The following is a 9884-nucleotide window of genomic DNA, read 5'->3' as shown; positions in this document are numbered from 1 at the left end:
ATACTGGTAGAAACCCCTAAGGACCCTCGTCCATGTGTTGACTACAGGAAGTTCAATGCCATCACTAGGGATCAGCTGTACCCGATACCCAACATTGAGGAACGAATTGAAAGAGTTAGAAATGCATTTCAACTATATATTTCGTGCGGGGATACTGGCAAGTTCCCCTTTCAGAAAGTGCCAGCCGCTGTGCCACATTTATCTCACCAGTAGGCACTTTTCGCCCTCTCGCACTCAGCTTCGGGCTGAAGAACGCGCCGTTTAGCTTCTCTAAGTTAATGGATATTGTCCTAAAGGACTTTCAGGAGTTCGCCTTGCCATATCTTGATGATGTAGCAATTTTTTCGGACAGCTGGGAACTGCACGTATCGCACCTCAAGCAGGTGTTCTCACGGTTGAGGGAAGCCGGCTTAACGATGAAAGCGAAAAAGTGTAGGTTTGGCTGTTCGCAGGTTACTTATCTGGGCCATGTTGTCGGCCAGGGCACTAGACGGCCGGCCGAGCTGAAAATAGCTACGATTGAAGAATTTTCACAGCTGCGCACGAAAACAGACATTAGTTCATCGTTGGGACTTGTGGGGTACTATCAACGGTACATGCCGAATTACTCTCAAATAGCAAGTCCTTTAACGGACGCCCTCCGAAAGGGAGCACCGAGTAGCGTGCATTGGGATAAGTACAAAGAGAACGCTTTCCAAAATTTGAAAACGCTATTGGTTTCTCGTCCTGTGCTTCGTGCACCAGACTACACAAAAGAATTCATAGTTCAGTGCGACGCAAGCGACAGAGGTATGGGCGTGGTACTTAGTCAGGTCGGCGACGATAATGAGGAACATCCTATCCTCTACGCCAGCCGTAAGCTGACTGTAAGATAGGAAGCCTACAGCGCTTCAGAGATGGAATGCGCTTGTTTGGTTTGGGCAGCCCAGAAGTTGTGTTACTTGTACAGAGCGAGGTTCATTTTCGAGACCGACCACTGTCCTCTGACGTGGCTCAATCAAATGTCACACAAAAATAGCCACTTGCTCCGATGGAGCCTCACTCTCCCAGAGTACAACTTCTCCGTTAGATATAAGGGAAAGTTGCATAGCAATGCGGATGGTTTGAGCAGGCTCATTTGAATTCTGCGTTTAAGGGTCCCGCCTAAATTTTAGGGTTGTTATTGTTAATTTTGTTAAGCCAAGAAGATCCCCTCTCATTTAACAGGATTCCCTCCATGATTGCTCAATTTGTCAGCAAGAAATTGCTTCAAAAATTGGCGTAGTGAAATGCAGCATTTTTTGTTTCTACACTTATGTTTTCTTTGAAGCCTAGCGGGTCTAAAGTGAGATCCGAGATACGTCATCTCGACGCAGAGCTATGTTGTAGGGTTCGTTTTGCAGTTGCCGGTCCTTGTTGGATGTTTTGGGACGGTGATATCATTGCTCAAGTGGTCGCTGCAAGCCAAGGCATCACCTCCTTGCCACCAGCCGTTCTCTTCCTGCCCAGCGGTTGTCAGCGCTAAACAGTCGAGATTTTCCGGGCCATCGAGGAGCTGTTAAGAACGGCCGGTAGAGGCGCCGACATGCAAAGTTTTCTCAGCCAGCTGCAGCTGCGAGCGTGGCGAGCTTCCCCGAAGAGACCCTGGAAGCCTTCACCACCTGCCGCGGTGACTTGTTTCGAAGGGACGACGATGTGCCGTGTCAACCCCCCTCGGCGCCGCTATGACTAAAACGTGGTCGGCAGATCAAGCATTGTTCATGGATTCGCCGTGTCCGCTGTTTGAAGCAAGGGAGCCACTGGAAGATATTTTGCGCGGCCGTCTCATCGTGGGCTCTCGGACACCCCAAGCTTGCCGTGAAAGTTCTGAGCTCTGTATGGCAGAGCTCCACTTTTGTTCCGTGGTGAGATTGGGTCCCTGTAACGAGTGGCATCGCCAGAGCATGTGTGCGAGATTGCTAACAGCCCCGCAGTTGGGGCAAGTAGAGCTAAAAGCCTCTGGAGTGATGGAAAAGGGCCAGGTTTGGATAGGACTTGGTCTGAAGCATGCGTAAAGTCGACGCCAGAGGTCTAGCCAGTTTGCTATGAGGGGGAGGATAAGTCCTCCTACCCAGGTGATAGTGCTTAGTGATTTCGTTGAAAGTAGTGAGAGTGTCCCGAAACTCGAGAATCCCGGAGTCTGAGCTCGACCCTGTTCCCGCGCGGTGGGTTAGTGCGCGCGCTTGGGAGTGGGCGATGCCATCGAGATTGGGAAAGGAGTCAAGCTGAGAGTCGAAGTGCGCCGGAAACTACGTGATGGTGTGTGGAGAGATTATCTTGTTCTTGAGAATCTTGTGAGCCTTCTCAGCATTGCAATGGAACCTGAAGCGAAAGACCCGAGCGCCGATCTCAAATCAGTGAAGATCTCTGATCTGCTGTTATCTAGGAGTGTTATAGCAACTGTGACCTGCTCCGCTCTGGTTGGTGTTGAGCACTTCAGGGAAGCCGCAGTCACTGTCTGTTCGTTGTTATCAACGAGGGCAATGGCGAAGTTAGACGACCGTCCATATTGGGCAGCGTTAACAAAATATGCCGAATAGGGATCGTCTTTGGTACGCTTGAGGAGGGCGAGGGCCCTCCTCAAGCGTACCAAAGACCCATTATGGGGAAACGGTGCGACTCGTATGTTATTCCTTTGATGATCGGAGATTTGATATTTCTGCTCTTCCATGAGGATAGGGTTGATCCCAAGAACCGCCAGGATCTTCCTTCCAGCCGGGGTACAGGATAGGCGGGCCAGTTGGGCTGACTCATGGGCCTCGATTATCTCATCCAATGTGTTGTGCACTCCTAGTTGCATAAGGAGGTCGGTGTTCACCCATAACAGAACGTCTGGTACTTTTTTATACTTTTTTCTGATGAGTGTGCTTAATTTTTTCTTCTCGGAGTGCATGGCTGTATATGACTCATGAGGAAGGCGTGGAATAACCTGAGGAGGTTGTCTTCTTGAAGGCCTCCATGCCTATTCGAGACTGTTGATGAATCTGATCATGTTCTCAGTCTTGGCTGTAAGCTTGTTGAGAGTCGTATTGTTACTGTCATTGAATTCGATGAGCATGCCCAGGACCCGAATAGTGTCTACTCTGGGGATGGTACAGCCGCTTTTAGTGTAGAGTTTATGTATATTTCAGACAACGGTTTCTAGCCTCTCGGTTTGGGACCTCTCCTGACTGGCCTGTAGAGTAGGAGCTCAGTTTTGCTCGGGGAGCATCTAAGCGCCGTATTTTCCAGGTACATCTCTGTTTGATCTACAGCCTCCTGCAAGCCTAATTCAACATCTCCTTCGTTTCCTCCGGTGAACCAGATTGTGATGTCATCAGCGTAGAGCGTATGATTGATCCCTTCTATGTTGGCTGTGAGTTTTACCAGTACTCACGTACGGGGCAGAAACCTGGAGGCTTACAAAAAGGGTTCTACTTAAATTGAGGACGACGCAAGGAGCTATGGAAAGCACAATGATAGGTGTAACGTTAAGGGATAAGAAAAGAGCAGATTGGGTGAGGGAACAAACGCGAGTTAATGACATCTTAGTTGAAATCACGAAAAAGAAATGGGGGCATGGGCAGGACATGTAATGAGGAGGGAAGATAACCGATGGTCATTAAGGGTTACAGACTGGATTCCAAGGGAAGGGAAGCGTAGCAGGGGTCGGCAGAAAGTTAGGTGGGCGGATGAGATTAAGAAGTTTGCAGGGACAACATGGCCACAATTAGTACATGACCGGGGTAGTTGGAGAAGTATGACAGAGGCATTTGCCCTGCAGTGGGCGTAACCAGGATGATGATGATGATGATGATGATGATGATGGAAAGACTTTGTGATAGTTTCTTCATGGCAATGGTAAAAAGTGGTGAGACTACCGCTCCTTGTGGCGTGCCTCCGGGGCCCAAACTGAAATTGTCGGACTTGAAGTCACGAATTTTGAGCGTGGCTTTGCGAACCCTGGGAACGAGCTTATGTATCTGTGGAAGGCGTCCCCCAAAGTGAGCTCCGAGATGGAGTTCAGAATGTGAGCATGAGATACTTGTCAAAGGCCTTCTCCAGGTCTAGGCCTAAGATGTCTCTTATATCTCTTGTGGTGTTGTCAATTATATTGACACTTGATGACCTTCATCACGTCCTGCATGGACAGGGTCGGACAAAATCCGATCATGTTGTACGAAAACAATGAATGGAAGAAATGGTAAATTAATGGAAATGAAAATGAATAAAAAAACAACTAGCCGCAGGTGGGGAACGATCCATTACGCGTGCAATGCTTTTACCAACTGAGCTACTGCGGTGCTGTTTGCCCATCCATTTCTGGGCTGTTTATGTTTTACTACTAGAACTAACCATGGAAGTGTTAGCCAGTGACACCACTCGCAAACCTTTATGGCAGATGTGTAACATCCTTTCTGCCGCAGGCGTCATGAGTACGTGGTCTTTTTGGGTGAAGGAAACTGCTCAACAAACCCACACATGCTACCTGAAGGCATTATTTGACATTTCGTAGCTTCATGTTTTTGAGTTGTTGTATACACAGTAGATAAAGTTATAACTTTTCTTATGCTATGCACACCTTGCAGTTTATGTGCATAAATGTTGCTACAATAATAATCTCTCAGGAATGCATAATCATCCAGTGTCATTTGCTGTTCTCCCTTACCTTTTCTGGGACTTTCATTCCTGCCTTAATGCAGCCATTGTAATAGCCACATGGTGTATGTTAGTGTTTTAGCTTTGAATTTTTTTTGCTAAGTTTTTTGTTTATTTTTTATCGAGACATGACGGCTCTATCTTATGAGGGCACTATGGGCATCGTATCGAGTATTTTCAGGCAGCTTGGGTGGAAACTTCAGCACTCAAGGCCAGTGGCAGAAAATAAGCCTCGAATCTGCATGTCTACAGTGTCATTAAAGGTAACATTGGAGGGCTTTTGACTAGGCATAAGTGCAGTGATTCTTACTTCCAAAATTCATGGTGTTCGGAATGAAACAAAAATTGATGGACACATTTTAATCAGAAAATTGTCATGCACCTAGTGTAGATACAGTTGGGTGGATGGCAATTTTTATAAAACTCCCTCCCCTTGCATGCAAGTTCCATAGAACTGAGTTTCCACAAATTTAACTTATTAATTGCAGAACTGTTTTGTATGTGACAATGCTTCAGATATCAGCCAAAAATGCTGATACTCTGTGTTACTTGCATTGTTTGACTAGATGGTTTGGTATTCCAGAAGCTATTCGAAGCCATTCCACATGGGAAAAAACGATAACCCGTGTCATTTGCCAAGCAGCAGTCGCCAAGTTGAAGAATTGCACTTTGAAAGTGGGTAAGAAGTTGGCATGTTATGTTATGCTTACTGCTCATTTAGTTTTTATTCATAAAGTTAAACTACACTAATGTTACTGACTAAGTTAGCATTGCGTAGCATGTTCCCATTTCAATAAAATTGACGTTTGGTTCTACATAAGAATTTATAGTGCGTGGGACATGATTAATATTTTGCCTCAGGGTTCTAAACTGTACTTGCATCAACTGTCACATGTCTTCAAATATCTATTGACAACGGCCAGATAATGTCCAAGAATCATCCATGCAGGCTGTTGCAACATCATGTTTTACTGTGGTAATACGGAAACTTGTATACAATGTGATATATTCTACTTTAGACATAATAAATTTTGCGAACACCAAGTAGTGTAAGACATCAGTTATTGCAGTTCTAATTGTTCAGGGCCGCTTGCCAGCAAGATGCAAAGTGAAAGAAAGCTATAATAATTTAACTTCCAAGCAGCAAAAGAACATGGAGATGCTTTGGGTGAACCTGAACAGCCATTTTAAATTATAGAGTGAAAAATACCGGTCTTCTGGCATTACGCTATGCCTTCACATTTATATTTTTGGTCCGTTAATTGTGGTGCTTGTTATTGTTGTAGTTCTTTGCTATTGTTTAGTCTTGTGAGGACAGCCACTGAAAAGCGAGGCTTAAAACAAGCAACTATGCACCGTGAGTGTTAATCGAGGTCCTAGAATATTGTAATTTCATAACTAGCATAGAATCAGTCCTTGAAAATGGTGTGTGCATTACAGAAACTATAGGGTTAAATATATACACTTGACAGCTGTCAATGGGGAACAGTATCTTTTCGGATATTGTCATCGCTATTTCTTTTAATATGTAGAGATTATTTCTTAATCATGTTTATTTTAAACATTCAACTCTTACTTCCTGGTTTTACTCTAAATGAGTGCTTTTTTTTTCTTTTTTTTGACTGGCACAGCTTCTTCAAAAGCCACTGGGCCTGCCACCAGCTGACATGCGTTTCTTCGTCATCCTTAGTCCTGTGCCTTAGTCCTAGAATGTGGATGCGGGGTCAGTTTTTCTAGACATGCCATTCATAGTATATATATTCTAGTCAGTCAATGCAAAGCATGGCATCTCATTCGTTACCTATATATACATTTAGTCACAATCAATGCAAAGCAAGCAGATGTACATAATTTGCAAGAACGAAAATTTGTACTTTGCTGATTTTCTTGCCTCCAAAACATTGTTATAAAATGCTGGTTATCAAAAAGGCATTTTACAGTATTTTTACAAGATATCTTTTCAGTGTGCCTCATTCAACACCTTTGTGTGGTGCGCGTAGTTTTCTTGTGTTAGCAGTACCCAAATTACTAAAGTGCTGTTCACTTGCAAAGTGTTATCCGTGAAGAATTTCATTTTGGTGCAGAAGTGACATGGCTGCCATATGTACACATGTTTCTGTGTCATGTTATACCTTCAGAGATTTTATTCCAAACTGCGGAATCTATGCAGGTGCTTTCAATAATGTATGCCTTTGCAAAAGCATGCATTTAGCCCATAATACTGAATCTTTTCAAATTAGTATGTTTTTGCGTGTTTTAATTTTGAAGCTAGAACCAGTCGTATTGAATACATGTACATTTACTAAAAATCCTGAATCGTGACACTGGTTTTAAGAAAAGCATGTCTGTACTAGTGATCTGCATTAGCGCATGATTAGCATAGCTAACCTTTTTTGCAGTGCAGGTTGCATACCGGGTGTTTCAGCGAACACTTTCACAATTTTTTTTAAATTGCCTGTGACAAATAGCACAATTCTAGTCCTTGAGCTGGTCTACTCGAAAAGGTGGACATTGCTTCCAAAAAAAAATGACATTTATAATTGACTTATTAAAAATTCTCTAATTAACGTTTTAACAAATTACCTTATGGCACATATTGCAATTTACCAATTCTAGCCGGGGAGTTCGCAAGGCGGATCCACTTGAAGCGAATTTTCATAGTGACATTATTTTCGAGAATTCCCCAAACATTGCGGAGAAACGCATCACTTTTGAGCTTCAATGCATAAAACAAGGTTTTGTTAGGAAACTAGGTGGAACGACAGTGCACTTTACCGCCAGTTTGACGGCGCATTCTTGTAAATGGTGTCGTCCACACAATTCTTTTCAAGTGAATATGCCTTGGAGTCTCGCCCGTTGATATTGTCACATGGTAGTGACAGCTGTGATGAACAAAGAAGCAAAACTATAAATGGCGAAACTAAATCTTTATTGGGCGAACTTGTGCCCTCAAAAGCAAATTACACTTAAGCACAATGATAGCTGCGAACACAGTCAGCGATCGTCGGAAATCTTATCAGCGGGGTCAAGCGCGTCGGCTTTTATACATCAGTCGTCGAATGTTCCAGAGCAATTGCTGGGACCCGCAATGCCTGGGACCCGTCCCCAAAGTTCTACACCATTCATGTCGCGCATACAAGCACTCAGGTTACAGAAGGTTCGGCGACAGACCGCGTATGAAACCATCGATAACATTCCAGAAATTTCCGATACATGCAGGCGCGTCCTGCACTGTGCGATAACATTTGTTAGACAATGAAACGTGGTCACCCTATAAACAAGTACACGTGGTAATATTTCTAAATTACAATATGTGCTATAAAGCAATCAGCTCAAAACTTAATTAGTGATATTTGCTAATTAGTTGATTATGCATTTCAATTTCTTCTGCAAGTAATACCTACCACTCCGAGTAGACCGACCAATGGACCAGAATTGTGCTATCTGCCCCAGGAAATATTTTTTTAAAAGTTTGAAAGTGTTCGATGAAACACCCGGTATTTTCTAGAGCAAGCAAAATAAGTTTTCATACATGAGTTCTACACACAATCTAGCGAACAGCTTGCCAAGACTTCCCCAAGACGAATACGGAGGGAGCATTAGCTTGGCTTCGGGAGTGCTTCTGGAGTTCTAGGGATGTATTGGTTTGAACAAGCCCAAATATAGATGTCTTCTAGAAGGGTTTGTGCTACCTGGGGCGCGTTGCTTGCGGAGCTCATCGTAGCTCTGGCATAGCGTAATTACGTCGTCAACCGTTTGAGGATTTTTCGCCAAGAGCATTTGGAAGGCGTCATCCTCTATGCCCTTCAGGTCATTATCTTTTGAGCTTCGGGCATAGCGGGATAAATGCGTCGGCAAAGGTAAACTACATCTTCAATGTAGCTGGTGAAGTTTTCACCCTTTTGCTGAGCGTGACCACGCAAGCATTGTTCCGCGCGAAGCTTGCGCACAGCAGGGCGGCCGAAGACTTCTTTGAAATAATGCGTAAATGCCGTCCAGGTAGAAAGGATGGATTCATGATTCCGGAACCAGAGATTAGCGACTTCGGAAAGGTAGAAGATGTTAGTCAGTTTAACTGTCATCCCATTTGTTATGAGCACTCGAGAGTCAATCCGATATCGTGATCATCGGTGCCGCTGAAGACAGGAGGATCTCGTTGGCGGAGAGAACCGGAGCAGATAATAGGCGTTCTCTCTGCCATCGATAGGCGATGCTTGGGGAGAAGCGGGCTGCGCGGCGTCCTCTGGCATGGCAGAAACAGGAGGGAGCATCCTGCTGCGGAGTTCCAGGTCGGTAAAGGGCCCAGCACTTCCACCAAATTGTCAAGAGGTGTTCTGGAGTAATTAACAAAGCTCTCAGAGAGTCACACAACTGGCAGCGAGAGGTCACACAGCTCAGGCGATTCAGGCACTCGGCTTCAACCAAGCTCGTCGTCATCGTCTTCCTTGAAGCAGTGTCTACTGCTCTTTCTTCTCCAGTACGTAACATATATTAGCCCTCATGCTCTCCTGTATTAATTCACCCTTGGTACAATAGCATGGCTGCGCACAATCGCCTCTTTCCATTCCACTGAAATGAACATGGCGTATATTTGTTACCAAAATGTGCTTTAAAGTGTAATTTAAAGCCTCTGATTCATTAATTCATTAATTCATTATTAATTAATTAATTCATTCATTCATTCATTAAGCCTCTGAGAAATGAGGATGGATGTTCAGCCTTGCTAGTGTGGCATTTCATAGGTTCTAACTCACCATGAAATTACTAAACAAGCAATGATGAAATTATGTGGTCATGCCATACCGTTAGTACAACTGAGGTGTTGCTTCCCCAAGGAGTCACTGCCACTTCCCCAATTTCGTAAACACTTAGACATGTTCAAGTTATCTTCACAGCCTGTGCTTTAACACAATAAATAAACCAGATTAACACAACATCCCAAATATCATTACCTTAATCACTTGAAATACTAACTAGCACATGGTATGTAGTCATATTGTATTCCGTTTGTATGTTTGGTGAATTGCACAGATCATTTTTCTCACCCTTATAGCCTACCTGAAGCTGTCTTTTTTAAAATAATTAAGCAATAACCTTACTTAATGCATTGCTGCGAGGACTATAACTAGCTTCACAGTAGCACTGCACACGTACCCTCAGACCACATCGCAGACATGCCTCTATGGCAGGGGCGTAGCCAGGGGGGGGGGCTGAAGCCCCATAAGCCC

The 9884-nt window shown here is 44.2% G+C and overlaps 1 long non-coding RNA gene across 1 annotated transcript; it reads left to right on the top strand.

Moving 5' to 3' along the window:
- Positions 1-1444: 1444 nt before the first annotated feature.
- On the top strand, positions 1445-9884 carry LOC142585499 (uncharacterized). The gene is made up of 3 exons (XR_012829099.1): positions 1445-1883; positions 5240-5335; positions 6288-9884. It is a non-coding gene; the product is annotated as an uncharacterized LOC142585499 (long non-coding RNA).

Source organism: Dermacentor variabilis, chromosome 1 (genome assembly GCF_050947875.1).
Source record: "Dermacentor variabilis isolate Ectoservices chromosome 1, ASM5094787v1, whole genome shotgun sequence".
Taxonomy (NCBI): Eukaryota; Metazoa; Arthropoda; class Arachnida; order Ixodida; family Ixodidae; genus Dermacentor; species Dermacentor variabilis.
This window is presented reverse-complemented; position numbering and strand designations above follow the sequence as displayed.